This window comes from Carassius carassius, chromosome 18 (assembly GCF_963082965.1).
Source record: "Carassius carassius chromosome 18, fCarCar2.1, whole genome shotgun sequence".
Classification (NCBI taxonomy): Eukaryota; Metazoa; Chordata; class Actinopteri; order Cypriniformes; family Cyprinidae; genus Carassius; species Carassius carassius.
This window is the reverse complement of record NC_081772.1, coordinates 23,459,901-23,487,752: the sequence shown is the minus strand read 5'-3', so window position 1 is coordinate 23,487,752 and position 27,852 is coordinate 23,459,901. Positions and strand designations below refer to the sequence as shown.

General features: G+C 38.4%; 38 non-coding genes across 38 annotated transcripts; all 38 read right to left on the bottom strand.

Annotated features, from left to right (window-relative positions):
* Positions 1 to 410: 410 nt before the first annotated feature.
* On the bottom strand, positions 411 to 522 carry trnal-caa (transfer RNA leucine (anticodon CAA)). Its single transcript has 2 exons — positions 485 to 522; positions 411 to 456 (listed from the first exon to the last, which is right to left on the bottom strand). It is a non-coding gene; the product is annotated as a tRNA-Leu (tRNA).
* Positions 523 to 1,050: 528 nt separating this feature from the next.
* trnal-caa (transfer RNA leucine (anticodon CAA)) lies at positions 1,051 to 1,162 on the bottom strand. Its single transcript has 2 exons — positions 1,125 to 1,162; positions 1,051 to 1,096 (listed from the first exon to the last, which is right to left on the bottom strand). It is a non-coding gene; the product is annotated as a tRNA-Leu (tRNA).
* A 545-nt stretch (positions 1,163 to 1,707) lies between these two features.
* On the bottom strand, positions 1,708 to 1,819 carry trnal-caa (transfer RNA leucine (anticodon CAA)). The gene is made up of 2 exons: positions 1,782 to 1,819; positions 1,708 to 1,753 (listed from the first exon to the last, which is right to left on the bottom strand). It is a non-coding gene; the product is annotated as a tRNA-Leu (tRNA).
* A 1,028-nt stretch (positions 1,820 to 2,847) lies between these two features.
* Positions 2,848 to 2,959, bottom strand: trnal-caa (transfer RNA leucine (anticodon CAA)). The gene is made up of 2 exons: positions 2,922 to 2,959; positions 2,848 to 2,893 (listed from the first exon to the last, which is right to left on the bottom strand). It is a non-coding gene; the product is annotated as a tRNA-Leu (tRNA).
* A 1,160-nt stretch (positions 2,960 to 4,119) lies between these two features.
* trnal-caa (transfer RNA leucine (anticodon CAA)) lies at positions 4,120 to 4,231 on the bottom strand. Its single transcript has 2 exons — positions 4,194 to 4,231; positions 4,120 to 4,165 (listed from the first exon to the last, which is right to left on the bottom strand). It is a non-coding gene; the product is annotated as a tRNA-Leu (tRNA).
* Positions 4,232 to 4,369: 138 nt separating this feature from the next.
* Positions 4,370 to 4,481, bottom strand: trnal-caa (transfer RNA leucine (anticodon CAA)). The gene is made up of 2 exons: positions 4,444 to 4,481; positions 4,370 to 4,416 (listed from the first exon to the last, which is right to left on the bottom strand). It is a non-coding gene; the product is annotated as a tRNA-Leu (tRNA).
* Positions 4,482 to 5,641: 1,160 nt separating this feature from the next.
* trnal-uaa (transfer RNA leucine (anticodon UAA)) lies at positions 5,642 to 5,753 on the bottom strand. The gene is made up of 2 exons: positions 5,716 to 5,753; positions 5,642 to 5,687 (listed from the first exon to the last, which is right to left on the bottom strand). It is a non-coding gene; the product is annotated as a tRNA-Leu (tRNA).
* Positions 5,754 to 6,528: 775 nt separating this feature from the next.
* On the bottom strand, positions 6,529 to 6,640 carry trnal-caa (transfer RNA leucine (anticodon CAA)). The gene is made up of 2 exons: positions 6,603 to 6,640; positions 6,529 to 6,574 (listed from the first exon to the last, which is right to left on the bottom strand). It is a non-coding gene; the product is annotated as a tRNA-Leu (tRNA).
* A 545-nt stretch (positions 6,641 to 7,185) lies between these two features.
* trnal-caa (transfer RNA leucine (anticodon CAA)) lies at positions 7,186 to 7,297 on the bottom strand. The gene is made up of 2 exons: positions 7,260 to 7,297; positions 7,186 to 7,231 (listed from the first exon to the last, which is right to left on the bottom strand). It is a non-coding gene; the product is annotated as a tRNA-Leu (tRNA).
* Positions 7,298 to 7,825: 528 nt separating this feature from the next.
* Positions 7,826 to 7,937, bottom strand: trnal-caa (transfer RNA leucine (anticodon CAA)). Its single transcript has 2 exons — positions 7,900 to 7,937; positions 7,826 to 7,871 (listed from the first exon to the last, which is right to left on the bottom strand). It is a non-coding gene; the product is annotated as a tRNA-Leu (tRNA).
* Positions 7,938 to 8,482: 545 nt separating this feature from the next.
* trnal-caa (transfer RNA leucine (anticodon CAA)) lies at positions 8,483 to 8,594 on the bottom strand. The gene is made up of 2 exons: positions 8,557 to 8,594; positions 8,483 to 8,528 (listed from the first exon to the last, which is right to left on the bottom strand). It is a non-coding gene; the product is annotated as a tRNA-Leu (tRNA).
* A 545-nt stretch (positions 8,595 to 9,139) lies between these two features.
* trnal-caa (transfer RNA leucine (anticodon CAA)) lies at positions 9,140 to 9,251 on the bottom strand. Its single transcript has 2 exons — positions 9,214 to 9,251; positions 9,140 to 9,185 (listed from the first exon to the last, which is right to left on the bottom strand). It is a non-coding gene; the product is annotated as a tRNA-Leu (tRNA).
* A 522-nt stretch (positions 9,252 to 9,773) lies between these two features.
* trnal-caa (transfer RNA leucine (anticodon CAA)) lies at positions 9,774 to 9,885 on the bottom strand. The gene is made up of 2 exons: positions 9,848 to 9,885; positions 9,774 to 9,819 (listed from the first exon to the last, which is right to left on the bottom strand). It is a non-coding gene; the product is annotated as a tRNA-Leu (tRNA).
* Positions 9,886 to 10,430: 545 nt separating this feature from the next.
* On the bottom strand, positions 10,431 to 10,542 carry trnal-caa (transfer RNA leucine (anticodon CAA)). The gene is made up of 2 exons: positions 10,505 to 10,542; positions 10,431 to 10,476 (listed from the first exon to the last, which is right to left on the bottom strand). It is a non-coding gene; the product is annotated as a tRNA-Leu (tRNA).
* A 527-nt stretch (positions 10,543 to 11,069) lies between these two features.
* trnal-caa (transfer RNA leucine (anticodon CAA)) lies at positions 11,070 to 11,181 on the bottom strand. The gene is made up of 2 exons: positions 11,144 to 11,181; positions 11,070 to 11,115 (listed from the first exon to the last, which is right to left on the bottom strand). It is a non-coding gene; the product is annotated as a tRNA-Leu (tRNA).
* Positions 11,182 to 11,708: 527 nt separating this feature from the next.
* On the bottom strand, positions 11,709 to 11,820 carry trnal-caa (transfer RNA leucine (anticodon CAA)). The gene is made up of 2 exons: positions 11,783 to 11,820; positions 11,709 to 11,754 (listed from the first exon to the last, which is right to left on the bottom strand). It is a non-coding gene; the product is annotated as a tRNA-Leu (tRNA).
* Positions 11,821 to 12,985: 1,165 nt separating this feature from the next.
* On the bottom strand, positions 12,986 to 13,097 carry trnal-caa (transfer RNA leucine (anticodon CAA)). The gene is made up of 2 exons: positions 13,060 to 13,097; positions 12,986 to 13,031 (listed from the first exon to the last, which is right to left on the bottom strand). It is a non-coding gene; the product is annotated as a tRNA-Leu (tRNA).
* A 1,011-nt stretch (positions 13,098 to 14,108) lies between these two features.
* trnal-caa (transfer RNA leucine (anticodon CAA)) lies at positions 14,109 to 14,220 on the bottom strand. Its single transcript has 2 exons — positions 14,183 to 14,220; positions 14,109 to 14,154 (listed from the first exon to the last, which is right to left on the bottom strand). It is a non-coding gene; the product is annotated as a tRNA-Leu (tRNA).
* A 1,160-nt stretch (positions 14,221 to 15,380) lies between these two features.
* Positions 15,381 to 15,492, bottom strand: trnal-caa (transfer RNA leucine (anticodon CAA)). Its single transcript has 2 exons — positions 15,455 to 15,492; positions 15,381 to 15,426 (listed from the first exon to the last, which is right to left on the bottom strand). It is a non-coding gene; the product is annotated as a tRNA-Leu (tRNA).
* A 138-nt stretch (positions 15,493 to 15,630) lies between these two features.
* trnal-caa (transfer RNA leucine (anticodon CAA)) lies at positions 15,631 to 15,742 on the bottom strand. The gene is made up of 2 exons: positions 15,705 to 15,742; positions 15,631 to 15,677 (listed from the first exon to the last, which is right to left on the bottom strand). It is a non-coding gene; the product is annotated as a tRNA-Leu (tRNA).
* A 1,799-nt stretch (positions 15,743 to 17,541) lies between these two features.
* trnal-uaa (transfer RNA leucine (anticodon UAA)) lies at positions 17,542 to 17,653 on the bottom strand. The gene is made up of 2 exons: positions 17,616 to 17,653; positions 17,542 to 17,587 (listed from the first exon to the last, which is right to left on the bottom strand). It is a non-coding gene; the product is annotated as a tRNA-Leu (tRNA).
* Positions 17,654 to 18,180: 527 nt separating this feature from the next.
* On the bottom strand, positions 18,181 to 18,292 carry trnal-caa (transfer RNA leucine (anticodon CAA)). Its single transcript has 2 exons — positions 18,255 to 18,292; positions 18,181 to 18,226 (listed from the first exon to the last, which is right to left on the bottom strand). It is a non-coding gene; the product is annotated as a tRNA-Leu (tRNA).
* A 138-nt stretch (positions 18,293 to 18,430) lies between these two features.
* trnal-caa (transfer RNA leucine (anticodon CAA)) lies at positions 18,431 to 18,542 on the bottom strand. Its single transcript has 2 exons — positions 18,505 to 18,542; positions 18,431 to 18,476 (listed from the first exon to the last, which is right to left on the bottom strand). It is a non-coding gene; the product is annotated as a tRNA-Leu (tRNA).
* Positions 18,543 to 19,089: 547 nt separating this feature from the next.
* On the bottom strand, positions 19,090 to 19,201 carry trnal-caa (transfer RNA leucine (anticodon CAA)). The gene is made up of 2 exons: positions 19,164 to 19,201; positions 19,090 to 19,135 (listed from the first exon to the last, which is right to left on the bottom strand). It is a non-coding gene; the product is annotated as a tRNA-Leu (tRNA).
* A 527-nt stretch (positions 19,202 to 19,728) lies between these two features.
* Positions 19,729 to 19,840, bottom strand: trnal-caa (transfer RNA leucine (anticodon CAA)). The gene is made up of 2 exons: positions 19,803 to 19,840; positions 19,729 to 19,774 (listed from the first exon to the last, which is right to left on the bottom strand). It is a non-coding gene; the product is annotated as a tRNA-Leu (tRNA).
* A 138-nt stretch (positions 19,841 to 19,978) lies between these two features.
* trnal-caa (transfer RNA leucine (anticodon CAA)) lies at positions 19,979 to 20,090 on the bottom strand. The gene is made up of 2 exons: positions 20,053 to 20,090; positions 19,979 to 20,024 (listed from the first exon to the last, which is right to left on the bottom strand). It is a non-coding gene; the product is annotated as a tRNA-Leu (tRNA).
* Positions 20,091 to 20,637: 547 nt separating this feature from the next.
* Positions 20,638 to 20,749, bottom strand: trnal-caa (transfer RNA leucine (anticodon CAA)). Its single transcript has 2 exons — positions 20,712 to 20,749; positions 20,638 to 20,683 (listed from the first exon to the last, which is right to left on the bottom strand). It is a non-coding gene; the product is annotated as a tRNA-Leu (tRNA).
* Positions 20,750 to 21,276: 527 nt separating this feature from the next.
* trnal-caa (transfer RNA leucine (anticodon CAA)) lies at positions 21,277 to 21,388 on the bottom strand. The gene is made up of 2 exons: positions 21,351 to 21,388; positions 21,277 to 21,322 (listed from the first exon to the last, which is right to left on the bottom strand). It is a non-coding gene; the product is annotated as a tRNA-Leu (tRNA).
* A 138-nt stretch (positions 21,389 to 21,526) lies between these two features.
* Positions 21,527 to 21,638, bottom strand: trnal-caa (transfer RNA leucine (anticodon CAA)). The gene is made up of 2 exons: positions 21,601 to 21,638; positions 21,527 to 21,572 (listed from the first exon to the last, which is right to left on the bottom strand). It is a non-coding gene; the product is annotated as a tRNA-Leu (tRNA).
* Positions 21,639 to 22,185: 547 nt separating this feature from the next.
* trnal-caa (transfer RNA leucine (anticodon CAA)) lies at positions 22,186 to 22,297 on the bottom strand. Its single transcript has 2 exons — positions 22,260 to 22,297; positions 22,186 to 22,231 (listed from the first exon to the last, which is right to left on the bottom strand). It is a non-coding gene; the product is annotated as a tRNA-Leu (tRNA).
* A 545-nt stretch (positions 22,298 to 22,842) lies between these two features.
* trnal-caa (transfer RNA leucine (anticodon CAA)) lies at positions 22,843 to 22,954 on the bottom strand. The gene is made up of 2 exons: positions 22,917 to 22,954; positions 22,843 to 22,888 (listed from the first exon to the last, which is right to left on the bottom strand). It is a non-coding gene; the product is annotated as a tRNA-Leu (tRNA).
* A 929-nt stretch (positions 22,955 to 23,883) lies between these two features.
* On the bottom strand, positions 23,884 to 23,995 carry trnal-uaa (transfer RNA leucine (anticodon UAA)). The gene is made up of 2 exons: positions 23,958 to 23,995; positions 23,884 to 23,929 (listed from the first exon to the last, which is right to left on the bottom strand). It is a non-coding gene; the product is annotated as a tRNA-Leu (tRNA).
* A 527-nt stretch (positions 23,996 to 24,522) lies between these two features.
* trnal-caa (transfer RNA leucine (anticodon CAA)) lies at positions 24,523 to 24,634 on the bottom strand. The gene is made up of 2 exons: positions 24,597 to 24,634; positions 24,523 to 24,568 (listed from the first exon to the last, which is right to left on the bottom strand). It is a non-coding gene; the product is annotated as a tRNA-Leu (tRNA).
* A 522-nt stretch (positions 24,635 to 25,156) lies between these two features.
* On the bottom strand, positions 25,157 to 25,268 carry trnal-uaa (transfer RNA leucine (anticodon UAA)). Its single transcript has 2 exons — positions 25,231 to 25,268; positions 25,157 to 25,202 (listed from the first exon to the last, which is right to left on the bottom strand). It is a non-coding gene; the product is annotated as a tRNA-Leu (tRNA).
* Positions 25,269 to 25,795: 527 nt separating this feature from the next.
* trnal-caa (transfer RNA leucine (anticodon CAA)) lies at positions 25,796 to 25,907 on the bottom strand. Its single transcript has 2 exons — positions 25,870 to 25,907; positions 25,796 to 25,841 (listed from the first exon to the last, which is right to left on the bottom strand). It is a non-coding gene; the product is annotated as a tRNA-Leu (tRNA).
* A 138-nt stretch (positions 25,908 to 26,045) lies between these two features.
* trnal-caa (transfer RNA leucine (anticodon CAA)) lies at positions 26,046 to 26,157 on the bottom strand. Its single transcript has 2 exons — positions 26,120 to 26,157; positions 26,046 to 26,091 (listed from the first exon to the last, which is right to left on the bottom strand). It is a non-coding gene; the product is annotated as a tRNA-Leu (tRNA).
* A 547-nt stretch (positions 26,158 to 26,704) lies between these two features.
* Positions 26,705 to 26,816, bottom strand: trnal-caa (transfer RNA leucine (anticodon CAA)). The gene is made up of 2 exons: positions 26,779 to 26,816; positions 26,705 to 26,750 (listed from the first exon to the last, which is right to left on the bottom strand). It is a non-coding gene; the product is annotated as a tRNA-Leu (tRNA).
* Positions 26,817 to 27,362: 546 nt separating this feature from the next.
* Positions 27,363 to 27,474, bottom strand: trnal-caa (transfer RNA leucine (anticodon CAA)). Its single transcript has 2 exons — positions 27,437 to 27,474; positions 27,363 to 27,408 (listed from the first exon to the last, which is right to left on the bottom strand). It is a non-coding gene; the product is annotated as a tRNA-Leu (tRNA).
* Positions 27,475 to 27,852: the final 378 nt, after the last annotated feature.

Sequence of the window (27,852 nt, the reverse complement as noted above, 5' to 3'; positions counted from 1 at the left end):
ATTTGTCAGAAGTGTGAGTAGATCCCACACCTCCATTGGGGAAGCAGAAAACTCACCAACTGAGAAGGGTGAAAATTCTTGAGTTTGGCGCCCTTTAGCACTCTGCCTTTTTGACATATTCACTCAAATAATTGAAGTGCAATTCTAACAGTGAAGTTGGTCAGATGGCAAAATAAAGGATCCAAACATATATATTTTTGATTGTCTCATAATTAGTTACAATTATATTTCTAGTCTTCTCACTCTTAAAGAGTCTTTGTCAGAAGTCAGATTTAAACACCAGTCTACATTTGGAGGCTAGAAAGGACAGTTTTATCACTAGAGTTGGTTAGAAGCAAACAAAAGTGTCCAAAATATAGCATTTACTCTCTAAACGTTGATTCCAAGTCAGTTCACTTCAAAAGACCCATTGTCAGAAGTGGGATTTGAACCCACGCCTCCATTTGGAGACCAGAAACCTCAGCAACTGAGAAGGGGGATGTGTCTTGAGTCTGGCGCCTTAGACCACTCGGCCATCCTGACATATTTTACAAGTTATTGAGGTGCAATTCTATCAGTGAAGTTGGTCAGATGGCAGAATAGAGTATGTAAATTATATTACTTCCATTTCTATTTGTAGTCTAGTCAAATCAAAAGAGCATTTGTCAGAAGTGTGAGTAGATCCCACACCTCCATTGTTACAGCAGAAAACTCAGCAACTGAGAAGGGTGAAAATTCTTGAGTTTGGCGCCCTTTAGCACTTTGCCTTTTTGACATATTCAATCAAATAATTGAAGTGCAATTCTAACAGTGAAGTTGGTCAGATGGCATAATAAAGGATCCAAACATATATATTTTTGATTGTCTCATAATTAGTAACAATTATATTTCTAGTCTTCTCACTCTTAAAGAGTCTTTGTCAGAAGTCAGATTTGAACACCAGTCTACATTTGGAGGCTAGAAAGGACAGTTTTATCACTAGAGTTGGGTTAGAAGCAAAGAAAAGTGTCCAAAATATAGCATTTACTCTCTAAACGTTGATTCCAAGTCAGTTCACTTCAAAAGACCCATTGTCAGAAGTGGGATTTGAACCCACGCCTCCATTTGGAGACCAGAAACCTCAGCAACTGAGAAGGGGGATGTGTCTTGAGTCTGGCGCCTTAGACCACTCGGCCATCCTGACATATTCTACATGTTATTGAGGTGCAATTCTATCAGTGAAGTTGGTCAGATGGCAAAATAGAGTATGTAAATTATATTATTTATTGTCTCATAATTACTTCCATTTCTATTTGTAGTCTAGTCAATTCAAAAGAGCATTTGTCAGAAGTGTGAGTAGATCCCACACCTCCATTGGGGAAGCAGAAAACTCAGCAACTGAGAAGGGTGAAAATTCTTGAGTTTGGCGCCCTTTAGCACTCTGCCTTTTTGACATATTCACTCAAATAATTGAAGTGCAATTCTAACAGTGAAGTTGGTCAGATGGCAAAATAAAGGATCCAAACATATATATTTTTGATTGTCTCATAATTAGTTACAATTATATTTCTAGTCTTCTCACTCTTAAAGAGTCTTTGTCAGAAGTAAGATTTAAACACCAGTCTACATTTGGAGGCTAGAAAGGACAGTTTTATCACTAGAGTTGGTTAGAAGCAAACAAAAGTGTCCAAAATATAGCATTTACTCTCTAAACGTTGATTCCAAGTCAGTTCACTTCAAAAGACCCATTGTCAGAAGTGGGATTTGAACCCACACCTCCATTTGGAGACCGGAAACCTCAGCAACTGAGAAGGGGGATGTGTCTTGTGTCTGGCGCCTTAGACCACTCGGCCATCCTGACATATTCTACATGTTATTGAGGTGCAATTCTATCAGTGAAGTTGGTCAGATGGCAAAATAGAGTATGTAAATTATATTATTTATTGTCTCATAATTACTTCCATTTCTATTTGTAGTCTAGTCAATTCAAAAGAGCATTTGTCAGAAGTGTGAGTAGATCCCACACCTCCATTGGGGAAGCAGAAAACTCAGCAACTGAGAAGGGTGAAAATTCTTGAGTTTGGCGCCCTTTAGCACTCTGCCTTTTTGACATATTCACTCAAATAATTGAAGTGCAATTCTAACAGTGAAGTTGGTCAGATAGCAAAATAAAGGATCCAAACATATATATTTTTGATTGTCTCATAATTAGTTACAATTATATTTCTAGTCTTCTCACTCTTAAAGAGTCTTTGTCAGAAGTCAGATTTGAACACCAGTCTACATTTGGAGGCTAGAAAGGACAGTTTTATCACTAGAGTTGGTTAGAGGCAGAGAAAAGTGTCCAAAATATAGCATTTACTCTCTAAACGTTGATTCCAAGTCAGTTCACTTCAAAAGACCCATTGTCAGAAGTGGGATTTGAACCCTCGCCTCCATTTGGAGAACAGAAACCTCAGCAACTGAGAAGGGGGATGTGTCTTAAGTCTGGCGCCTTAGACCACTCGTCCATCCTGACATATTCTACATGTTATTGAGGTGCAATTCTATCAGTGAAGTTGGTCAGATGGCAGAATAGAGTATGTAAATTATATTACTTCCATTTCTATTTGTAGTCTAGTCAATTCAAAAGAGCATTTGTCAGAAGTGTGAGTAGATCCCACACCTCCATTGTGGAAGCAGAAAACTCAGCAACTGAGAAGGGTGAAAATTCTTGAGTTTGGCGCCCTTTAGCATTTTGCCTTTTTGACATATTCACTCAAATAATTGAAGTGCCATTCTAACAGTGAAGTTGGTCAGATGGCAAAATAGAGTATGTAAATTATATTATTTATTGTCTCATAATTACTTCCATTTCTATTTGTAGTCTAGTCACTTCAAAAAACCCATTGTCAGAAGTGGGATTTGAACCCACACCTCCATTTGGAGACCAGAAACCTCAGCAACTGAGAAAGGGGATGTGTCTTGAGTCTGGCGCCTTAGACCACTCGGCCATCCTGACATATTCTACATTGAGGTGCCATTCTATCAGTGACGTTGGTCAGATGGCAGAATAGAGTATGTAAATTATATTACTTCCATTTCTATTTGTAGTCTAGTCAATTCAAAAGAGCATTTGTCAGAAGTGTGAGTAGATCCCACACCTCCATTGGGGAAGCAGAAAACTCAGCAACTGAGAAGGGTGAAAATTCTTGAGTTTGGCACCCTTTAGCACTCTGCCTTTTTGACATATTCACTCAAATAATTGAAGTGCAATTCTAACAGTGAAGTTGGTCAGATGGCAAAATAAAGGATCCAAACATATATATTTTTGATTGTCTCATAATTAGTTACAATTATATTTCTAGTCTTCTCACTCTTAAAGAGTCTTTGTCAGAAGTCAGATTTGAACACCAGTCTACATTTGGAGGCTAGAAAGGACAGTTTTATCACTAGAGTTGGTTAGAGGCAGAGAAAAGTGTCCAAAATATAGCATTTACTCTCTAAACGTTGATTCCAAGTCAGTTCACTTCAAAAGACCCATTGTCAGAAGTGGGATTTGAACCCTCGCCTCCATTTGGAGAACAGAAACCTCAGCAACTGAGAAGGGGATGTGTCTTAAGTCTGGCGCCTTAGACCACTCGTCCATCCTGACATATTCTACATGTTATTGGGGTGCAATTGTATCAGTGAAGTTGGTCAGATGGCAGAATAGAGTATGTAAATTATATTACTTCCATTTCTATTTGTAGTCTAGTTAATTCAAAAGAACATTTGTCAGAAGTGTGAGTAGATCCCACACCTCCATTGGGGAAGCAGAAAACTCAGCAACTGAGAAGGGTGAAAATTCTTGAGTTTGGCGCCCTTTAGCACTCTGCCTTTTTGACATATTCACTCAAATAATTGAAGTGCATTTCTAACAGTGAAGTTGGTCAGATGGCAAAATAAGGGATCCAAACATATATATTTTTGATTGTCTCATAATTAGTTACAGTTATATTTCTAGTCTTCTCACTCTTAAAGAGTCTTTGTCAGAAGTCAGATTTGAACACCAGTCTACATTTGGAGACTAGAAAGGACAGTTTTATCACTAGAGTTGGTTAGAAGCAAGGAAAAGTGTCCAAAATATAGCATTTACTCTCTAAACGTTGATTCCAAGTCAGTTCACTTCAAAAGACCCATTGTCAGAAGTGGGATTTGAACCCACGCCTCCGTTTGGAGACCAGAAACCCCAGCAACTGAGAAGGGGGATGTGTCTTGAGTCTGGCGCCTTAGACCACTCGGCCATCCTGACATATTCTACATGTTATTGAGGTGCAATTCTATCAGTGAAGTTGGTCAGATGGCAAAATAGAGTATGTAAATTATATTATTTATTGTCTCATAATTACTTCCATTTCTATTTGTAGTCTAGTCACTTCAAAAGACCCATTGTCAGAAGTGGGATTTGAACCCACGCCTCCATTTGGAGACCAGTAACCTCAGCAACTGAGAAAGGGGATGTGTCTTGAGTCTGGCGCCTTAGACCACTCGGCCATCCTGACATATTCTACATTGAGGTGCCATTCTATCAGTGACGTTGGTCAGATGGCAGAATAGAGTATGTAAATTATATTACTTCCATTTCTATTTGTAGTCTAGTCAATTCAAAAGAGCATTTGTCAGAAGTGTGAGTAGATCCCACACCTCCATTGGGGAAGCAGAAAACTCAGCAACTGAGAAGGGTGAAAATTCTTGAGTTTGGCACCCTTTAGCACTCTGCCTTTTTGACATATTCACTCAAATAATTGAAGTGCAATTCTAACAGTGAAGTTGGTCAGATGGCAAAATAAAGGATCCAAACATATATATTTTTGATTGTCTCATAATTAGTTACAATTATATTTCTAGTCTTCTCACTCTTAAAGAGTCTTTGTCAGAAGTCAGATTTGAACACCAGTCTACATTTGGAGGCTAGAAAGGACAGTTTTATCACTAGAGTTGGTTAGAGGCAGAGAAAAGTGTCCAAAATATAGCATTTACTCTCTAAACGTTGATTCCAAGTCAGTTCACTTCAAAAGACCCATTGTCAGAAGTGGGATTTGAACCCTCGCCTCCATTTGGAGAACAGAAACCTCAGCAACTGAGAAGGGGATGTGTCTTAAGTCTGGCGCCTTAGACCACTCGTCCATCCTGACATATTCTACATGTTATTGGGGTGCAATTCTATCAGTGAAGTTGGTCAGATGGCAGAATAGAGTATGTAAATTATATTACTTCCATTTCTATTTGTAGTCTAGTTAATTCAAAAGAACATTTGTCAGAAGTGTGAGTAGATCCCACACCTCCATTGGGGAAGCAGAAAACTCAGCAACTGAGAAGGGTGAAAATTCTTGAGTTTGGCGCCCTTTAGCACTCTGCCTTTTTGACATATTCACTCAAATAATTGAAGTGCATTTCTAACAGTGAAGTTGGTCAGATGGCAAAATAAGGGATCCAAACATATATATTTTTGATTGTCTCATAATTAGTTACAGTTATATTTCTAGTCTTCTCACTCTTAAAGAGTCTTTGTCAGAAGTCAGATTTGAACACCAGTCTACATTTGGAGACTAGAAAGGACAGTTTTATCACTAGAGTTGGTTAGAAGCAAGGAAACGTGTCCAAAATATAGCATTTACTCTCTAAACGTTGATTCCAAGTCAGTTCACTTCAAAAGACCCATTGTCAGAAGTGGGATTTGAACCCTCGCCTCCATTTGGAGAACAGAAACCTCAGCAACTGAGAAGGGGGATGTGTCTTAAGTCTGGCGCCTTAGACCACTCGGCCATCCTGACATATTCTACATGTTATTGAGGTGCAATTCTATCAGTGAAGTTGGTCAGATGGCAAAATAGAGTATGTAAATTATATTATTTATTGTCTCATAATTACTTCCATTTCTATTTGTAGTCTAGTCAATTCAAAAGAGCATTTGTCAGAAGTGTGAGTAGATCCCACACCTCCATTGGGGAAGCAGAAAACTCAGCAACAGAGAAGGGTGAAAATTCTTGAGTTTGGCACCCTTTAGCACTCTGCCTTTTTGACATATTCACTCAAATAATTAAAGTGCAATTCTAACAGTTAAGTTGGTCAGATGGCAAAATAAGGGATCCAAACATATATATTTTTGATTGTCTCATAATTAGTTACAATTATATTTCTAGTCTTCTCACTCTTAAAGAGTCTTTGTCAGAAGTCAGATTTGAACACCAGTCTACATTTGGAGACTAGAAAGGACAGTTTTATCACTAGAGTTGGTTAGAAGCAAGGAAACGTGTCCAAAATATACCATTTACTCTCTAAACGTTGATTCCATGTCAGTTCACTTCAAAAGACCCATTGTCAGAAGTGGGATTTGAACCCTCGCCTCCATTTGGAGAACAGAAACCTCAGCAACTGAGAAGGGGGATGTGTCTTAAGCCTGGCGCCTTAGACCACTCGGCCATCCTGACATATTCTACATGTTATTGAGGTGCAATTCTATCAGTGAAGTTGGTCAGATGGCAGAATAGAGTATGTAAATTATATTACTTCCATTTCTATTTGTAGTCTAGTCACTTCAAAAGACATTGTCAGAAGTGGGATTTGAACCCACGCCTCCATTTGGAGACCAGAAACCTCAGCAACTGAGAAGGGGGATGTGTCTTGAGTCTGGCGCCTTAGACCACTCGGCCATCCTGACATATTCTACATGTTATTGAGGTGCAATTCTATCAGTGAAGTTGGTCAGTTGGCAAAATAGAGTATGTAAATTATATTATTTATTGTCTCATAATTACTTCCATTTCTATTTGTAGTCTAGTCAATTCAAAAGAGCATTTGTCAGAAGTGTGAGTAGATCCCACACCTCCATTGGGGAAGCAGAAAACTCACCAACTGAGAAGGGTGAAAATTCTTGAGTTTGGCGCCCTTTAGCACTCTGCCTTTTTGACATATTCACTCAAATAATTGAAGTGCAATTCTAACAGTGAAGTTGGTCAGATGGCAAAATAAAGGATCCAAACATATATATTTTTGATTGTCTCATAATTAGTTACAATTATATTTCTAGTCTTCTCACTCTTAAAGAGTCTTTGTCAGAAGTCAGATTTAAACACCAGTCTACATTTGGAGGCTAGAAAGGACAGTTTTATCACTAGAGTTGGTTAGAAGCAAACAAAAGTGTCCAAAATATAGCATTTACTCTCTAAACGTTGATTCCAAGTCAGTTCACTTCAAAAGACCCATTGTCAGAAGTGGGATTTGAACCCACGCCTCCATTTGGAGACCAGAAACCTCAGCAACTGAGAAGGGGGATGTGTCTTGAGTCTGGCGCCTTAGACCACTCGGCCATCCTGACATATTTTACAAGTTATTGAGGTGCAATTCTATCAGTGAAGTTGGTCAGATGGCAGAATAGAGTATGTAAATTATATTACTTCCATTTCTATTTGTAGTCTAGTCAAATCAAAAGAGCATTTGTCAGAAGTGTGAGTAGATCCCACACCTCCATTGTTACAGCAGAAAACTCAGCAACTGAGAAGGGTGAAAATTCTTGAGTTTGGCGCCCTTTAGCACTTTGCCTTTTTGACATATTCAATCAAATAATTGAAGTGCAATTCTAACAGTGAAGTTGGTCAGATGGCATAATAAAGGATCCAAACATATATATTTTTGATTGTCTCATAATTAGTAACAATTATATTTCTAGTCTTCTCACTCTTAAAGAGTCTTTGTCAGAAGTCAGATTTGAACACCAGTCTACATTTGGAGGCTAGAAAGGACAGTTTTATCACTAGAGTTGGGTTAGAAGCAAGGAAAAGTGTCCAAAATATAGCATTTACTCTCTAAACGTTGATTCCAAGTCAGTTCACTTCAAAAGACCCATTGTCAGAAGTGGGATTTGAACCCACGCCTCCATTTGGAGACCAGAAACCTCAGCAACTGAGAAGGGGGATGTGTCTTGAGTCTGGCGCCTTAGACCACTCGGCCATCCTGACATATTCTACATGTTATTGAGGTGCAATTCTATCAGTGAAGTTGGTCAGATGGCAAAATAGAGTATGTAAATTATATTATTTATTGTCTCATAATTACTTCCATTTCTATTTGTAGTCTAGTCAATTCAAAAGAGCATTTGTCAGAAGTGTGAGTAGATCCCACACCTCCATTGGGGAAGCAGAAAACTCAGCAACTGAGAAGGGTGAAAATTCTTGAGTTTGGCGCCCTTTAGCACTCTGCCTTTTTGACATATTTACTCAAATAATTGAAGTGCAATTCTAACAGTGAAGTTGGTCAGATGGCAAAATAAAGGATCCAAACATATATATTTTTGATTGTCTCATAATTAGTTACAATTATATTTCTAGTCTTCTCACTCTTAAAGAGTCTTTGTCAGAAGTAAGATTTAAACACCAGTCTACATTTGGAGGCTAGAAAGGACAGTTTTATCACTAGAGTTGGTTAGAAGCAAACAAAAGTGTCCAAAATATAGCATTTACTCTCTAAACGTTGATTCCAAGTCAGTTCACTTCAAAAGACCCATTGTCAGAAGTGGGATTTGAACCCACACCTCCATTTGGAGACCGGAAACCTCAGCAACTGAGAAGGGGGATGTGTCTTGTGTCTGGCGCCTTAGACCACTCGGCCATCCTGACATATTCTACATGTTATTGAGGTGCAATTCTATCAGTGAAGTTGGTCAGATGGCAAAATAGAGTATGTAAATTATATTATTTATTGTCTCATAATTACTTCCATTTCTATTTGTAGTCTAGTCAATTCAAAAGAGCATTTGTCAGAAGTGTGAGTAGATCCCACACCTCCATTGGGGAAGCAGAAAACTCAGCAACTGAGAAGGGTGAAAATTCTTGAGTTTGGCGCCCTTTAGCACTCTGCCTTTTTGACATATTCACTCAAATAATTGAAGTGCAATTCTAACAGTGAAGTTGGTCAGATGGCAAAATAAAGGATCCAAACATATATATTTTTGATTGTCTCATAATTAGTTACAATTATATTTCTAGTCTTCTCACTCTTAAAGAGTATTTGTCAGAAGTAAGATTTAAACACCAGTCTACATTTGGAGGCTATAAAGGACAGTTTTATCACTAGAGTTGGTTAGAAGCAAAGAAAAGTGTCCAAAATATAGCATTTACTCTCTAAACGTTGATTCCAAGTCAGTTCACTTCAAAAGACCCATTGTCAGAAGTGGGATTTGAACCCACGCCTCCATTTGGAGACCAGAAACCTCAGCAACTGAGAAGGGGGATGTGTCTTGAGTCTGGCGCCTTAGACCACTCGGCCATCCTGACATATTCTACATGTTATTGAGGTGCAATTCTATCAGTGAAGTTGGTCAGATGGCAGAGTATGTAAATTATATTACTTCCATTTCTATTTGTAGTCTAGTTAATTCAAAAGAGCATTTGTCAGAAGTGTGAGTAGATCCCACACCTCCATTGGGGAAGCAGAAAACTCAGCAACTGAGAAGGGTGAAAATTCTTGAGTTTGGCGCCCTTTAGCACTTTGCCTTTTTGACATATTCAATCAAATAATTGAAGTGCAATTCTAACAGTGAAGTTGGTCAGATGGCATAATAAAGGATCCAAACATATATATTTTTGATTGTCTCATAATTAGTTACAATTATATTTCTAGTCTTCTCACTCTTAAAGAGTCTTTGTCAGAAGTCAGATTTGAACACCAGTCTACATTTGGAGACTAGAAAGGACAGTTTTATCACTAGAGTTGGTTAGAAGCAAGGAAAAGTGTCCAAAATATAGCATTTACTCTCTAAACGTTGATTCCAAGTCAGTTCACTTCAAAAGACCCATTGTCAGAAGTGGGATTTGAACCCACGCCTCCATTTGGAGACCAGACACCTCAGCAACTGAGAAGGGGGATGAGTCTTGAGTCTGGCGCCTTAGACCACTCGGCCATCCTGACATATTCTGCATGTTATTGAGGTGCAATTCTATCAGTGAAGTTGGTCAGATGGCAAAATAGAGTATGTAAATTATATTATTTATTGTCTCATAATTACTTCCATTTCTATTTGTAGTCTAGTCAATTCAAAAGAGCATTTTTCAGAAGTGTGAGTAGATCCCACACCTCCATTGGGGAAGCAGAAAACTCAGCAACTGAGAAGGGTGAAAATTCTTGAGTTTGGCGCCCTTTAGCACTCTGCCTTTTTGAAATATTCACTCAAATAATTGAAGTACAATTCTAACAGTGAAGTTGGTCAGATGGCAAAATAAAGGATCCAAACATATATATTTTTGATTGTCTCATAATTAGTTACAATTATATTTCTAGTCTTCTCACTCTTAAAGAGTCTTTGTCAGAAGTCAGATTTGAACACCAGTCTACATTTGGAGGCTAGAAAGGACAGTTTTATCACTAGAGTTGGTTAGAGGCAAAGAAAAGTGTCCAAAATATAGCATTTACTCTCAAAGCGTTGATTCCAAGTCAGTTCACTTCAAAAGACCCATTGTCAGAAGTGGGATTTGAACCCACGCCTCCATTTGGAGACCAGAAACCTCAGCAACTGAGAAGGTAGATGTGTCTTGAGTCTGGCGCCTTAGACCACTCGGCCATCCTGACATATTTCACAAGTTATTGAGGTGCAATTCTATCAGTGACGTTGGTCAGATGGCAGAATAGAGTATGTAAATTATATTACTTCCATTTCTATTTGTAGTCTACTCAATTCAAAAGAGCATTTGTCAGAAGTGTGAGTAGATCCCACACCTCCATTGGGGAAGCAGAAAACTCAGCAACTGAGAAGGGTGAAAATTCTTGAGTTTGGCGCCCTTTAGCACTCTGCCTTTTTGAAATATTCACTCAAATAATTGAAGTACAATTCTAACAGTGAAGTTGGTCAGATGGCAAAATAAAGGATCCAAACATATATATTTTTGATTGTCTCATAATTAGTTACAATTATATTTCTAGTCTTCTCACTCTTAAAGAGTCTTTGTCAGAAGTCAGATTTGAACACCAGTCTACATTTGGAGGCTAGAAAGGACAGTTTTATCACTAGAGTTGGTTAGAGGCAAAGAAAAGTGTCCAAAATATAGCATTTACTCTCAAAGCGTTGATTCCAAGTCAGTTCACTTCAAAAGACCCATTGTCAGAAGTGGGATTTGAACCCACGCCTCCATTTGGAGACCAGAAACCTCAGCAACTGAGAAGGTAGATGTGTCTTGAGTCTGGCGCCTTAGACCACTCGGCCATCCTGACATATTTCGCAAGTTATTGAGGTGCAATTCTATCAGTGACGTTGGTCAGATTGCAGAATAGAGTATGTAAATTATATTACTTCCATTTCTATTTGTAGTCTACTCAATTCAAAAGAGCATTTGTCAGAAGTGTGAGTAGATCCCACACCTCCATTGGGGAAGCAGAAAACTCAGCAACTGAGAAGGGTGAAAATTCTTGAGTTTGGCGCCCTTTAGCACTTTGCCTTTTTGACATATTCACTCAAATAATTGAAGTGCAATTCTAACAGTGAAGTTGGTCAGATGGCAAAATAAAGGATCCAAACATATATATTTTTGATTGTCTCATAATTAGTTACAATTATATTTCTAGTCTTCTCACTCTTAAAGAGTCTTTGTCAGAAGTCAGATTTGAACACCAGTCTACATTTGGAGACTAGAAAGGACAGTTTTATCACTAGAGTTGGTTAGAAGCAAAGAAAAGTGTCCAAAATATAGCATTTACTCTCTAAACGTTGATTCAAAGTCAGTTCACTTCAAAAGACCCATTGTCAGAAGTGGGATTTGAACCCACGCCTCCATTTGGAGACCAGAAACCTCAGCAACTGAGAAGGTAGATGTGTCTTGAGTCTGGCGCCTTAGACCACTCGGCCATCCTGACATATTCTACATGTTATTGAGGTGCAATTCTATCAGTGATGTTGGTCAGATGGCATAATAGAGTATGTAAATTATATTACTTCCATTTCTATTTTTAGTCTAGTCAATTCAAAAGAGCATTTGTCAGAAGTGTGAGTAGATCCCACACCTCCATTGGGGAAGCAGAAAACTCAGCAACTGAGAAGGGTGAAAATTCTTGAGTTTGGCGCCCTTTAGCACTTTGCCTTTTTGACATATTCACTCAAATAATTGAAGTGCAATTCTAACAGTGAAGTTGGTCAGATGGCAAAATAAAGGATCCAAACATAAATATTTTTGATTGTCTCATAATTAGTTACAATTATATTTCTAGTCTTCTCACTCTTAAAGAGTCTTTGTCAGAAGTCAGATTTGAACACCAGTCTACATTTGGAGACTAGAAAGGACAGTTTTATCACTAGAGTTGGTTAGAAGCAAAGAAAAGTGTCCAAAATATAGCATTTACTCTATAAACGTTGATTCCAAGTCAGTTCACTTCAAAAGACCCATTGTCAGATGTGGGATTTGAACCCACGCCTCCATTTGGAGACCAGAAGCCTCAGCAACTGAGAAGGGGGATGTGTCTTGAGTCTGGCGCCTTAGACCACTCACCATCTTGACATATTCTACATGTTATTGAGGTGCAATTCTATCAGTGAAGTTGGTCAGATGGCAGGATAGAGTATGTTAATTATATTACTTCCATTTCTATTTGTAGTCTAGTCAATTCAAAAGAGCATTTGTCAGAAGTATGAGTAGATCCCACACCTCCATTGGGGAAGCAGAAAACTCAGCAACTGAGAAGGGTGAAAATTCTTGAGTTTGGCACCCTGGAGCACTCTGCCTTTTTGACATATTAACTCAAATAATTGAAGTGCAATTCTAACAGTGAAGTTCGTCAGATGGCAAAATAAATGATCCAAACATATATATTTTTGATTGTCTCATAATTAGTTACAATTATATTTCTAGTCTTCTCCCTCTTGAAGAGTCTTTGTCAGAAGTCAGATTTGAACACCAGTCTACATTTGGAGGCTAGAAAAGATAGTTTTATCACTAGAGTTGGTTAGAAGCAAAGAAAAGTGTCCAAAATATAGCATTTACTCTCTAAGCGTTGATTCCAAGTCAGTTCACTTCAAAAGACCCATTGTCAGAAGTGGGATTTGAACCCACGCCTCCATTTGGAGACCAGGAATCTCAGCAACTGAGAAGGGGGATGTGTCTTGAGTCTGGCGCTTTAGACCACTGGGCCATCCTGACATATTCTACATGTTATTGAGGTGCCATTCTATCAGTGACGTTGGTCAGATGGCAGAATAGAGTATGTAAATTATATTACTTCCATTTCTATTTGTAGTCTAGTCAATTCAAAAGAGCATTTGTCAGAAGTGTGAGTAGATCCCACACCTCCATTGGGGAAGCAGAAAACTCAGCAACTGAGAAGGGTGAAAATTCTTGAGTTTGGCACCCTTTAGCACTCTGCCTTTTTGACATATTCACTCAAATAATTGAAGTGCAATTCTAACAGTGAATTTGGTTAGATGGCAAAATAAAGGATCCAAACATATATATTTTTGATTGTCTCATAATTAGTTACAATTATATTTCTAGTCTTCTCACTCTTAAAGAGTCTTTGTCAGAAGTCAGATTTGAACACCAGTCTACATTTGGAGGCTAGAAAGGACAGTTTTATCACTAGAGTTGGTTAGAGGCAGAGAAAAGTGTCCAAAATATAGCATTTACTCTCTAAACGTTGATTCCAAGTCAGTTCACTTCAAAAGACCCATTGTCAGAAGTGGGATTTGAACCCTCGCCTCCATTTGGAGAACAGAAACCTCAGCAACTGAGAAGGGGGATGTGTCTTAAGTCTGGCGCCTTAGACCACTCGTCCATCCTGACATATTCTACATGTTATTGAGGTGCAATTCTATCAGTGAAGTTGGTCAGATGGCAGAATAGAGTATGTAAATTATATTACTTCCATTTCTATTTGTAGTCTAGTCAAATTCAAAAGAGCATTTGTCAGAAGTGTGAGTAGATCCCACACCTCCATTGTGGAAGCAGAAAACTCAGCAACTGAGAAGGGTGAAAATTCTTGAGTTTGGCGCCCTTTAGCATTTTGCCTTTTTGACATATTCACTCAAATAATTGAAGTGCCATTCTAACAGTGAAGTTGGTCAGATGGCAAAATAGAGTATGTAAATTATATTATTTATTGTCTCATAATTACTTCCATTTCTATTTGTAGTCTAGTCACTTCAAAAAACCCATTGTCAGAAGTGGGATTTGAACCCACACCTCCATTTGGAGACCAGAAACCTCAGCAACTGAGAAAGGGGATGTGTCTTGAGTCTGGCGCCTTAGACCACTCGGCCATCCTGACATATTCTACATTGAGGTGCCATTCTATCAGTGACGTTGGTCAGATGGCAGAATAGAGTATGTAAATTATATTACTTCCATTTCTATTTGTAGTCTAGTCAATTCAAAAGAGCATTTGTCAGAAGTGTGAGTAGATCCCACACCTCCATTGGGGAAGCAGAAAACTCAGCAACTGAGAAGGGTGAAAATTCTTGAGTTTGGCACCCTTTAGCACTCTGCCTTTTTGACATATTCACTCAAATAATTGAAGTGCAATTCTAACAGTGAAGTTGGTCAGATGGCAAAATAAAGGATCCAAACATATATATTTTTGATTGTCTCATAATTAGTTACAATTATATTTCTAGTCTTCTCACTCTTAAAGAGTCTTTGTCAGAAGTCAGATTTGAACACCAGTCTACATTTGGAGGCTAGAAAGGACAGTTTTATCACTAGAGTTGGTTAGAGGCAGAGAAAAGTGTCCAAAATATAGCATTTACTCTCTAAACGTTGATTCCAAGTCAGTTCACTTCAAAAGACCCATTGTCAGAAGTGGGATTTGAACCCTCGCCTCCATTTAGAGAACAGAAACCTCAGCAACTGAGAAGGGGATGTGTCTTAAGTCTGGCGCCTTAGACCACTCGTCCATCCTGACATATTCTACATGTTATTGGGGTGCAATTCTATCAGTGAAGTTGGTCAGATGGCAGAATAGAGTATGTAAATTATATTACTTCCATTTCTATTTGTAGTCTAGTTAATTCAAAAGAACATTTGTCAGAAGTGTGAGTAGATCCCACACCTCCATTGGGGAAGCAGAAAACTCAGCAACTGAGAAGGGTGAAAATTCTTGAGTTTGGCGCCCTTTAGCACTCTGCCTTTTTGACATATTCACTCAAATAATTGAAGTGCATTTCTAACAGTGAAGTTGGTCAGATGGCAAAATAAGGGATCCAAACATATATATTTTTGATTGTCTCATAATTAGTTACAGTTATATTTCTAGTCTTCTCACTCTTAAAGAGTCTTTGTCAGAAGTCAGATTTGAACACCAGTCTACATTTGGAGACTAGAAAGGACAGTTTTATCACTAGAGTTGGTTAGAAGCAAGGAAAAGTGTCCAAAATATAGCATTTACTCTCTAAACGTTGATTCCAAGTCAGTTCACTTCAAAAGACCCATTGTCAGAAGTGGGATTTGAACCCACGCCTCCGTTTGGAGACCAGAAACCTCAGCAACTGAGAAGGGGGATGTGTCTTGAGTCTGGCGCCTTAGACCACTCGGCCATCCTGACATATACTACATGTTATTGAGGTGCAATTCTATCAGTGAAGTTGGTCAGATGGCAAAATAGAGTATGTAAATTATATTATTTATTGTCTCATAATTACTTCCATTTCTATTTGTAGTCTAGTCACTTCAAAAGACCCATTGTCAGAAGTGGGATTTGAACCCACGCCTCCATTTGGAGACCAGTAACCTCAGCAACTGAGAAAGGGGATGTGTCTTGAGTCTGGCGCCTTAGACCACTCGGCCATCCTGACATATTCTACATTGAGGTGCCATTCTATCAGTGACGTTGGTCAGATGGCAGAATAGAGTATGTAAATTATATTACTTCCATTTCTATTTGTAGTCTAGTCAATTCAAAAGAGCATTTGTCAGAAGTGTGAGTAGATCCCACACCTCCATTGGGGAAGCAGAAAACTCAGCAACTGAGAAGGGTGAAAATTCTTGAGTTTGGCACCCTTTAGCACTCTGCCTTTTTGACATATTCACTCAAATAATTGAAGTGCAATTCTAACAGTGAAGTTGGTCAGATGGCAAAATAAAGGATCCAAACATATATATTTTTGATTGTCTCATAATTAGTTACAATTATATTTCTAGTCTTCTCACTCTTAAAGAGTCTTTGTCAGAAGTCAGATTTGAACACCAGTCTACATTTGGAGGCTAGAAAGGACAGTTTTATCACTAGAGTTGGTTAGAGGCAGAGAAAAGTGTCCAAAATATAGCATTTACTCTCTAAACGTTGATTCCAAGTCAGTTCACTTCAAAAGACCCATTGTCAGAAGTGGGATTTGAACCCTCGCCTCCATTTGGAGAACAGAAACCTCAGCAACTGAGAAGGGGATGTGTCTTAAGTCTGGCGCCTTAGACCACTCGTCCATCCTGACATATTCTACATGTTATTGGGGTGCAATTCTATCAGTGAAGTTGGTCAGATGGCAGAATAGAGTATGTAAATTATATTACTTCCATTTCTATTTGTAGTCTAGTTAATTCAAAAGAACATTTGTCAGAAGTGTGAGTAGATCCCACACCTCCATTGGGGAAGCAGAAAACTCAGCAACTGAGAAGGGTGAAAATTCTTGAGTTTGGCGCCCTTTAGCACTCTGCCTTTTTGACATATTCACTCAAATAATTGAAGTGCATTTCTAACAGTGAAGTTGGTCAGATGGCAAAATAAGGGATCCAAACATATATATTTTTGATTGTCTCATAATTAGTTACAGTTATATTTCTAGTCTTCTCACTCTTAAAGAGTCTTTGTCAGAAGTCAGATTTGAACACCAGTCTACATTTGGAGACTAGAAAGGACAGTTTTATCACTAGAGTTGGTTAGAAGCAAGGAAACGTGTCCAAAATATAGCATTTACTCTCTAAACGTTGATTCCAAGTCAGTTCACTTCAAAAGACCCATTGTCAGAAGTGGGATTTGAACCCTCACCTCCATTTGGAGAACAGAAACCTCAGCAACTGAGAAGGGGGATGTGTCTTAAGTCTGGCGCCTTAGACCACTCGGCCATCCTGACATATTCTACATGTTATTGAGGTGCAATTCTATCAGTGAAGTTGGTCAGATGGCAGAATAGAGTATGTAAATTATATTACTTCCATTTCTATTTGTAGTCTAGTTAATTCAAAAGAACATTTGTCAGAAGTGTGAGTAGATCCCACACCTCCATTGGGGAAGCAGAAAACTCAGCAACTGAGAAGGGTGAAAATTCTTGAGTTTGGCGCCCTTTAGCACTCTGCCTTTTTGACATATTCACTCAAATAATTGAAGTGCATTTCTAACAGTGAAGTTGGTCAGATGGCAAAATAAGGGATCCAAACATATATATTTTTGATTGTCTCATAATTAGTTACAGTTATATTTCTAGTCTTCTCACTCTTAAAGAGTCTTTGTCAGAAGTCAGATTTGAACACCAGTCTACATTTGGAGACTAGAAAGGACAGTTTTATCACTAGAGTTGGTTAGAAGCAAGGAAACGTGTCCAAAATATAGCATTTACTCTCTAAACGTTGATTCCAAGTCAGTTCACTTCAAAAGACCCATTGTCAGAAGTGGGATTTGAACCCTCGCCTCCATTTGGAGAACAGAAACCTCAGCAACTGAGAAGGGGGATGTGTCTTAAGTCTGGCGCCTTAGACCACTCGGCCATCCTGACATATTCTACATGTTATTGAGGTGCAATTCTATCAGTGAAGTTGGTCAGATGGCAGAATAGAGTATGTAAATTATATTACTTCCATTTCTATTTGTAGTCTAGTTAATTCAAAAGAACATTTGTCAGAAGTGTGAGTAGATCCCACACCTCCATTGGGGAAGCAGAAAACTCAGCAACTGAGAAGGGTGAAAATTCTTGAGTTTGGCGCCCTTTAGCACTCTGCCTTTTTGACATATTCACTCAAATAATTGAAGTGCATTTCTAACAGTGAAGTTGGTCAGATGGCAAAATAAGGGATCCAAACATATATATTTTTGATTGTCTCATAATTAGTTACAGTTATATTTCTAGTCTTCTCACTCTTAAAGAGTCTTTGTCAGAAGTCAGATTTGAACACCAGTCTACATTTGGAGACTAGAAAGGACAGTTTTATCACTAGAGTTGGTTAGAAGCAAGGAAAAGTGTCCAAAATATAGCATTTACTCTCTAAACGTTGATTCCAAGTCAGTTCACTTCAAAAGACCCATTGTCAGAAGTGGGATTTGAACCCACGCCTCCGTTTGGAGACCAGAAACCTCAGCAACTGAGAAAGGGGATGTGTCTTGAGTCTGGCGCCTTAGACCACTCGGCCATCCTGACATATTCTACATGTTATTGAGGTGCAATTCTATCAGTGAAGTTGGTCAGATGGCAAAATAGAGTATGTAAATTATATTATTTATTGTCTCATAATTACTTCCATTTCTATTTGTAGTCTAGTCACTTCAAAAGACCCATTGTCAGAAGTGGGATTTGAACCCACGCCTCCATTTGGAGACCAGAAACCTCAGCAACTGAGAAGGGGGATGTGTCTTGAGTCTGGCGCCTTAGACCACTCGGCCATCCTGACATATTCTACATGTTATTGAGGTGCAATTCTATCAGTGAAGTTGGTCAGTTGGCAAAATAGAGTATGTAAATTATATTATTTATTGTCTCATAATTACTTCCATTTCTATTTGTAGTCTAGTCAATTCAAAAGAGCATTTGTCAGAAGTGTGAGTAGATCCCACACCTCCATTGTTACAGCAGAAAACTCAGCAACTGAGAAGGGTGAAAATTCTTGAGTTTGGCGCCCTTTAGCACTTTGCCTTTTTTGACATATTCAATCAAATAATTGAAGTGCAATTCTAACAGTGAAGTTGGTCAGATGGCATAATAAAGGATCCAAACATATATATTTTTGATTGTCTCATAATTAGTAACAATTATATTTCTAGTCTTCTCACTCTTAAAGAGTCTTTGTCAGAAGTCAGATTTGAACACCAGTCTACATTTGGAGGCTAGAAAGGACAGTTTTATCTCTAGAGTTGGGTTAGAAGCAAAGAAAAGTGTCCAAAATATAGCATTTACTCTCTAAACGTTGATTCCAAGTCAGTTCACTTCAAAAGACCCATTGTCAGAAGTGGGATTTGAACCCACGCCTCCATTTGGAGACCAGAAACCTCAGCAACTGAGAAGGGGGATGTGTCTTGAGTCTGGCGCCTTAGACCACTCGGCCATCCTGACATATTCTACATGTTATTGAGGTGCAATTCTATCAGTGAAGTTGGTCAGATGGCAGAATAGAGTATGTAAATTATATTACTTCCATTTCTATTTGTAGTCTAGTTAATTCAAAAGAACATTTGTCAGAAGTGTGAGTAGATCCCACACCTCCATTGGGGAAGCAGAAAACTCAGCAACTGAGAAGGGTGAAAATTCTTGAGTTTGGCGCCCTTTAGCACTCTGCCTTTTTGACATATTCACTCAAATAATTGAAGTGCATTTCTAACAGTGAAGTTGGTCAGATGGCAAAATAAGGGATCCAAACATATATATTTTTGATTGTCTCATAATTAGTTACAGTTATATTTCTAGTCTTCTCACTCTTAAAGAGTCTTTGTCAGAAGTCAGATTTGAACACCAGTCTACATTTGGAGACTAGAAAGGACAGTTTTATCACTAGAGTTGGTTAGAAGCAAGGAAAAGTGTCCAAAATATAGCATTTACTCTCTAAACGTTGATTCCAAGTCAGTTCACTTCAAAAGACCCATTGTCAGAAGTGGGATTTGAACCCACGCCTCCGTTTGGAGACCAGAAACCTCAGCAACTGAGAAGGGGGATGTGTCTTGAGTCTGGCGCCTTAGACCACTCGGCCATCCTGACATATTCTACATGTTATTGAGGTGCAATTCTATCAGTGAAGTTGGTCAGATGGCAAAATAGAGTATGTAAATTATATTATTTATTGTCTCATAATTACTTCCATTTCTATTTGTAGTCTAGTCACTTCAAAAGACCCATTGTCAGAAGTGGGATTTGAACCCACGCCTCCATTTGGAGACCAGAAACCTCAGCAACTGAGAAGGGGGATGTGTCTTGAGTCTGGCGCCTTAGACCACTCGGCCATCCTGACATATTCTACATGTTATTGAGGTGCAATTCTATCAGTGAAGTTGGTCAGTTGGCAAAATAGAGTATGTAAATTATATTATTTATTGTCTCATAATTACTTCCATTTCTATTTGTAGTCTAGTCAATTCAAAAGAGCATTTGTCAGAAGTGTGAGTAGATCCCACACCTCCATTGTTACAGCAGAAAACTCAGCAACTGAGAAGGGTGAAAATTCTTGAGTTTGGCGCCCTTTAGCACTTTGCCTTTTTTGACATATTCAATCAAATAATTGAAGTGCAATTCTAACAGTGAAGTTGGTCAGATGGCATAATAAAGGATCCAAACATATATATTTTTGATTGTCTCATAATTAGTAACAATTATATTTCTAGTCTTCTCACTCTTAAAGAGTCTTTGTCAGAAGTCAGATTTGAACACCAGTCTACATTTGGAGGCTAGAAAGGACAGTTTTATCTCTAGAGTTGGGTTAGAAGCAAAGAAAAGTGTCCAAAATATAGCATTTACTCTCTAAACGTTGATTCCAAGTCAGTTCACTTCAAAAGACCCATTGTCAGAAGTGGGATTTGAACCCACGCCTCCATTTGGAGACCAGAAACCTCAGCAACTGAGAAGGGGGATGTGTCTTGAGTCTGGCGCCTTAGACCACTCGGCCATCCTGACATATTCTACATGTTATTGAGGTGCAATTCTATCAGTGAAGTTGGTCAGATGGCAGAATAGAGTATGTAAATTATATTACTTCCATTTCTATTTGTAGTCTAGTTAATTCAAAAGAACATTTGTCAGAAGTGTGAGTAGATCCCACACCTCCATTGGGGAAGCAGAAAACTCAGCAACTGAGAAGGGTGAAAATTCTTGAGTTTGGCGCCCTTTAGCACTCTGCCTTTTTGACATATTCACTCAAATAATTGAAGTGCATTTCTAACAGTGAAGTTGGTCAGATGGCAAAATAAGGGATCCAAACATATATATTTTTGATTGTCTCATAATTAGTTACAGTTATATTTCTAGTCTTCTCACTCTTAAAGAGTCTTTGTCAGAAGTCAGATTTGAACACCAGTCTACATTTGGAGACTAGAAAGGACAGTTTTATCACTAGAGTTGGTTAGAAGCAAGGAAAAGTGTCCAAAATATAGCATTTACTCTCTAAACGTTGATTCCAAGTCAGTTCACTTCAAAAGACCCATTGTCAGAAGTGGGATTTGAACCCACGCCTCCGTTTGGAGACCAGAAACCTCAGCAACTGAGAAGGGGGATGTGTCTTGAGTCTGGCGCCTTAGACCACTCGGCCATCCTGACATATTCTACATGTTATTGAGGTGCAATTCTATCAGTGAAGTTGGTCAGATGGCAAAATAGAGTATGTAAATTATATTATTTATTGTCTCATAATTACTTCCATTTCTATTTGTAGTCTAGTCACTTCAAAAGACCCATTGTCAGAAGTGGGATTTGAACCCACGCCTCCATTTGGAGACCAGAAACCTCAGCAACTGAGAAGGGGGATGTGTCTTGAGTCTGGCGCCTTAGACCACTCGGCCATCCTGACATATTCTACATGTTATTGAGGTGCAATTCTATCAGTGAAGTTGGTCAGTTGGCAAAATAGAGTATGTAAATTATATTATTTATTGTCTCATAATTACTTCCATTTCTATTTGTAGTCTAGTCAATTCAAAAGAGCATTTGTCAGAAGTGTGAGTAGATCCCACACCTCCATTGTTACAGCAGAAAACTCAGCAACTGAGAAGGGTGAAAATTCTTGAGTTTGGCGCCCTTTAGCACTTTGCCTTTTTTGACATATTCAATCAAATAATTGAAGTGCAATTCTAACAGTGAAGTTGGTCAGATGGCATAATAAAGGATCCAAACATATATATTTTTGATTGTCTCATAATTAGTAACAATTATATTTCTAGTCTTCTCACTCTTAAAGAGTCTTTGTCAGAAGTCAGATTTGAACACCAGTCTACATTTGGAGGCTAGAAAGGACAGTTTTATCACTAGAGTTGGGTTAGAAGCAAAGAAAAGTGTCCAAAATATAGCATTTACTCTCTAAACGTTGATTCCAAGTCAGTTCACTTCAAAAGACCCATTGTCAGAAGTGGGATTTGAACCCACACCTCCATTTGGAGACCGGAAACCTCAGCAACTGAGAAGGGGGATGTGTCTTGTGTCTGGCGCCTTAGACCACTCGGCCATCCTGACATATTCTACATGTTATTGAGGTGCAATTCTATCAGTGAAGTTGGTCAGATGGCAAAATAGAGTATGTAAATTATATTATTTATTGTCTCATAATTACTTCCATTTCTATTTGTAGTCTAGTCAATTCAAAAGAGCATTTGTCAGAAGTGTGAGTAGATCCCACACCTCCATTGGGGAAGCAGAAAACTCAGCAACTGAGAAGGGTGAAAATTCTTGAGTTTGGCGCCCTTTAGCACTCTGCCTTTTTGACATATTCACTCAAATAATTGAAGTGCAATTCTAACAGTGAAGTTGGTCAGATGGCAAAATAAAGGATCCAAACATATATATTTTTGATTGTCTCATAATTAGTTACAATTATATTTCTAGTCTTCTCACTCTTAAAGAGTCTTTGTCAGAAGTAAGATTTAAACACCAGTCTACATTTGGAGGCTATAAAGGACAGTTTTATCACTAGAGTTGGTTAGAAGCAAAGAAAAGTGTCCAAAATATAGCATTTACTCTCTAAACGTTGATTCCAAGTCAGTTCACTTCAAAAGACCCATTGTCAGAAGTGGGATTTGAACCCACGCCTCCATTTGGAGACCAGAAACCTCAGCAACTGAGAAGGGGGATGTGTCTTGAGTCTGGCGCCTTAGACCACTCGGCCATCCTGACATATTCTACATGTTATTGAGGTGCAATTCTATCAGTGAAGTTGGTCAGATGGCAGAGTATGTAAATTATATTACTTCCATTTCTATTTGTAGTCTAGTTAATTCAAAAGAGCATTTGTCAGAAGTGTGAGTAGATCCCACACCTCCATTGGGGAAGCAGAAAACTCAGCAACTGAGAAGGGTGAAAATTCTTGAGTTTGGCGCCCTTTAGCACTTTGCCTTTTTGACATATTCAATCAAATAATTGAAGTGCAATTCTAACAGTGAAGTTGGTCAGATGGCATAATAAAGGATCCAAACATATATATTTTTGATTGTCTCATAATTAGTTACAATTATATTTCTAGTCTTCTCACTCTTAAAGAGTCTTTGTCAGAAGTCAGATTTGAACACCAGTCTACATTTGGAGACTAGAAAGGACAGTTTTATCACTAGAGTTGGTTAGAAGCAAGGAAAAGTGTCCAAAATATAGCATTTACTCTCTAAACGTTGATTCCAAGTCAGTTCACTTCAAAAGACCCATTGTCAGAAGTGGGATTTGAACCCACGCCTCCATTTGGAGACCAGACACCTCAGCAACTGAGAAGGGTGAAAATTCTTGAGTTTGGCGCCCTTTAGCACTTTGCCTTTTTGACATATTCACTCAAATAATTGAAGTGCAATTCTAACAGTGAAGTTGGTCAGATGGCAAATTAAGGGATCCAAACATATATATTTTTGATTGTCTCATAATTAGTTACAGTTATATTTCTAGTCTTCTCACTCTTAAAGAGTCTTTGTCAGAAGTCAGATTTGAACACCAGTCTACATTTGGAGACTAGAAAGGACAGTTTTATCACTAGAGTTGGTTAGAAGCAAGGAAACGTGTCCAAAATATAGCATTTACTCTCTAAACTTTGATTCCAAGTCAGTTCACTTCAAAAGACCCATTGTCAGAAGTGGGATTTGAACCCTCGCCTCCATTTGGAGAACAGAAACCTCAGCAACTGAGAAGGGGGATGTGTCTTAAGTCTGGCGCCTTAGACCACTCGGCCATCCTGACATATTCTACATGTTATTGAGGTGCAATTCTATCAGTAAAGTTGGTCAGATGGCAGAATAGAGTATGTAAATTATATTACTTCCATTTCTATTTGTAGTCTAGTTAATTCAAAAGAACATTTGTCGGAAGTGTGAGTAGATCCCACACCTCCATTGGGGAAGCAGAAAACTCAGCAACTGAGAAGGGTGAAAATTCTTGAGTTTGGCGCCCTTTAGCACTCTGCCTTTTTGACATATTCACTCAAATAATTGAAGTGCATTTCTAACAGTGAAGTTGGTCAGATGGCAAAATAAGGGATCCAAACATATATATTTTTGATTGTCTCATAATTAGTTACAGTTATATTTCTAGTCTTCTCACTCTTAAAGAGTCTTTGTCAGAAGTCAGATTTGAACACAAGTCTACATTTGGAGACTAGAAAGGACAGTTTTATCACTAGAGTTGGTTAGAAGCAAGGAAAAGTGTCCAAAATATAGCATTTACTCTCTAAACGTTGATTCCAAGTCAGTTCACTTCAAAAGACCCATTGTCAGAAGTGGGATTTGAACCCACGCCTCCATTTGGAGACCAGAAACCTCAGCAACTGAGAAGGGGGACGCGTCTTGAGTCTGGCGCCTTAGACCACTCGGCCATCCTGACATATTCTACATGTTATTGAGGTGCAATTCTATCAGTGAAGTTGGTCAGATGGCAGAGTATGTAAATTATATTACTTCCATTTCTATTTGTAGTCTAGTTAATTCAAAAGAACATTTGTCAGAAGTGTGAGTAGATCCCACACCTCCATTGGGGAAGCAGAAAACTCAGCAACTGAGAAGGGTGAAAATTCTTGAGTTTGGCGCCCTTTAGCACTCTGCCTTTTTAAAATATTCACTCAAATAATTGAAGTGCATTTCTAACAGTGAAGTTGGTCAGATGGCAAAATAAGGGATCCAAACATATATATTTTTGATTGTCTCATAATTAGTTACAGTTATATTTCTAGTCTTCTCACTCTTAAAGAGTCTTTGTCAGAAGTCAGATTTGAACACCAGTCTACATTTGGAGACTAGAAAGGACAGTTTTATCACTAGAGTTGGTTAGAAGCAAGGAAAAGTGTCCAAAATATAGCATTTACTCTCTAAACGTTGATTCCAAGTCAGTTCACTTCAAAAGACCCATTGTCAGAAGTGGGATTTGAACCCTCGCCTCCATTTGGAGAACAGAAACCTCAGCAACTGAGAAGGGGGATATGTCTTAAGTCTGGCGCCTTAGACCACTCGGCCATCCTGACATATTCTACATGTTATTGAGGTGCAATTCTATCAGTGAAGTTGGTCAGATGGCAGAATAGAGTATGTAAATTATATTACTTCCATTTCTATTTGTAGTCTAGTTAATTCAAAAGAACATTTGTCAGAAGTGTGAGTAGATCCCACACCTCCATTGGGGAAGCAGAAAACTCAGCAACTGAGAAGGGTGAAAATTCTTGAGTTTGGCGCCCTTTAGCACTCTGCCTTTTTGACATATTCACTCAAATAATTGAAGTGCATTTCTAACAGTGAAGTTGGTCAGATGGCAAAATAAGGGATCCAAACATATATATTTTTGATTGTCTCATAATTAGTTACAGTTATATTTCTAGTCTTCTCACTCTTAAAGAGTCTTTGTCAGAAGTCAGATTTGAACACCAGTCTACATTTGGAGACTAGAAAGGACAGTTTTATCACTAGAGTTGGTTAGAAGCAAGGAAAAGTGTCCAAAATATAGCATTTACTCTCTAAACGTTGATTCCAAGTCAGTTCACTTCAAAAGACCCATTGTCAGAAGTGGGATTTGAACCCACGCCTCCATTTGGAGACCAGAAACCTCAGCAACTGAGAAGGGGGATGTGTCTTGAGTCTGGCGCCTTAGACCACTCGGCCATCCTGACATATTCTACATGTTATTGAGGTGCAATTCTATCAGTGAAGTTGGTCAGATGGCAAAATAGAGTATGTAAATTATATTATTTATTGTCTCATAATTACTTCCATTTCTATTTGTAGTCTAGTCACTTCAAAAGACCCATTGTCAGAAGTGGGATTTGAACCCACGCCTCCATTTGGAGACCAGAAACCTCAGCAACTGAGAAGGGGGATGTGTCTTGAGTCTGGCGCCTTAGACCACTCGGCCATCCTGACATATTCTACATGTTATTGAGGTGCAATTCTATCAGTGAAGTTGGTCAGTTGGCAAAATAGAGTATGTAAATTATATTATTTATTGTCTCATAATTACTTCCATTTCTATTTGTAGTCTAGTCAATTCAAAAGAGCATTTGTCAGAAGTGTGAGTAGATCCCACACCTCCATTGTTACAGCAGAAAACTCAGCAACTGAGAAGGGTGAAAATTCTTGAGTTTGGCGCCCTTTAGCACTTTGCCTTTTTTGACATATTCAATCAAATAATTGAAGTGCAATTCTAACAGTGAAGTTGGTCAGATGGCATAATAAAGGATCCAAACATATATATTTTTGATTGTCTCATAATTAGTAACAATTATATTTCTAGTCTTCTCACTCTTAAAGAGTCTTTGTCAGAAGTCAGATTTGAACACCAGTCTACATTTGGAGGCTAGAAAGGACAGTTTTATCACTAGAGTTGGGTTAGAAGCAAAGAAAAGTGTCCAAAATATAGCATTTACTCTCTAAACGTTGATTCCAAGTCAGTTCACTTCAAAAGACCCATTGTCAGAAGTGGGATTTGAACCCACGCCTCCATTTGGAGACCAGAAACCTCAGCAACTGAGAAGGGGGATGTGTCTTGAGTCTGGCGCCTTAGACCACTCGGCCATCCTGACATATTCTACATGTTATTGAGGTGCAATTCTATCAGTCAAGTTGGTCAGATGGCAAAATAGAGTATGTAAATTATATTATTTATTGTCTCATAATTACTTCCATTTCTATTTGTAGTCTAGTCAATTCAAAAGAGCATTTGTCAGAAGTGTGAGTAGATCCCACACCTCCATTGGGGAAGCAGAAAACTCAGCAACTGAGAAGGGTGAAAATTCTTGAGTTTGGCGCCCCTTTAGCACTCTGCCTTTTTGACATATTCACTCAAATAATTGAAGTGCAATTCTAAGAGTGAAGTTGGTCAGATGGCAAAATAAAGGATCCAAACATATATATTTTTGATTGTCTCATAATTAGTTACAATTATATTTCTAGTCTTCTCACTCTTAAAGAGTCTTTGTCAGAAGTAAGATTTAAACACCAGTCTACATTTGGAGGCTAGAAAGGACAGTTTTATCACTAGAGTTGGTTAGAAGCAAACAAAAGTGTCCAAAATATAGCATTTACTCTCTAAACTTTGATTCCAAGTCAGTTCACTTCAAAAGACCCATTGTCAGAAGTGGGATTTGAACCCACGCCTCCATTTGGAGACCAGAAACCTCAGCAACTGAGAAGGGGGATGTGTCTTGAGTCTGGCGCCTTAGACCACTCGGCCATCCTGACATATTCTACATGTTATTGAGGTGCAATTCTATCAGTGAAGTTGGTCAGTTGGCAAAATAGAGTATGTAAATTATATTATTTATTGTCTCATAATTACTTCCATTTCTATTTGTAGTCTAGTCAATTCAAAAGAGCATTTGTCAGAAGTGTGAGTAGATCCCACACCTCCATTGGGGAAGCAGAAAACTCAGCAACTGAGAAGGGTGAAAATTCTTGAGTTTGGCACCCTTTAGCACTCTGCCTTTTTGACATATTCACTCAAATAATTAAAGTGCAATTCTAACAGTTAAGTTGGTCAGATGGCAAAATAAGGGATCCAAACATATATATTTTTGATTGTCTCATAATTAGTTACAATTATATTTCTAGTCTTCTCAC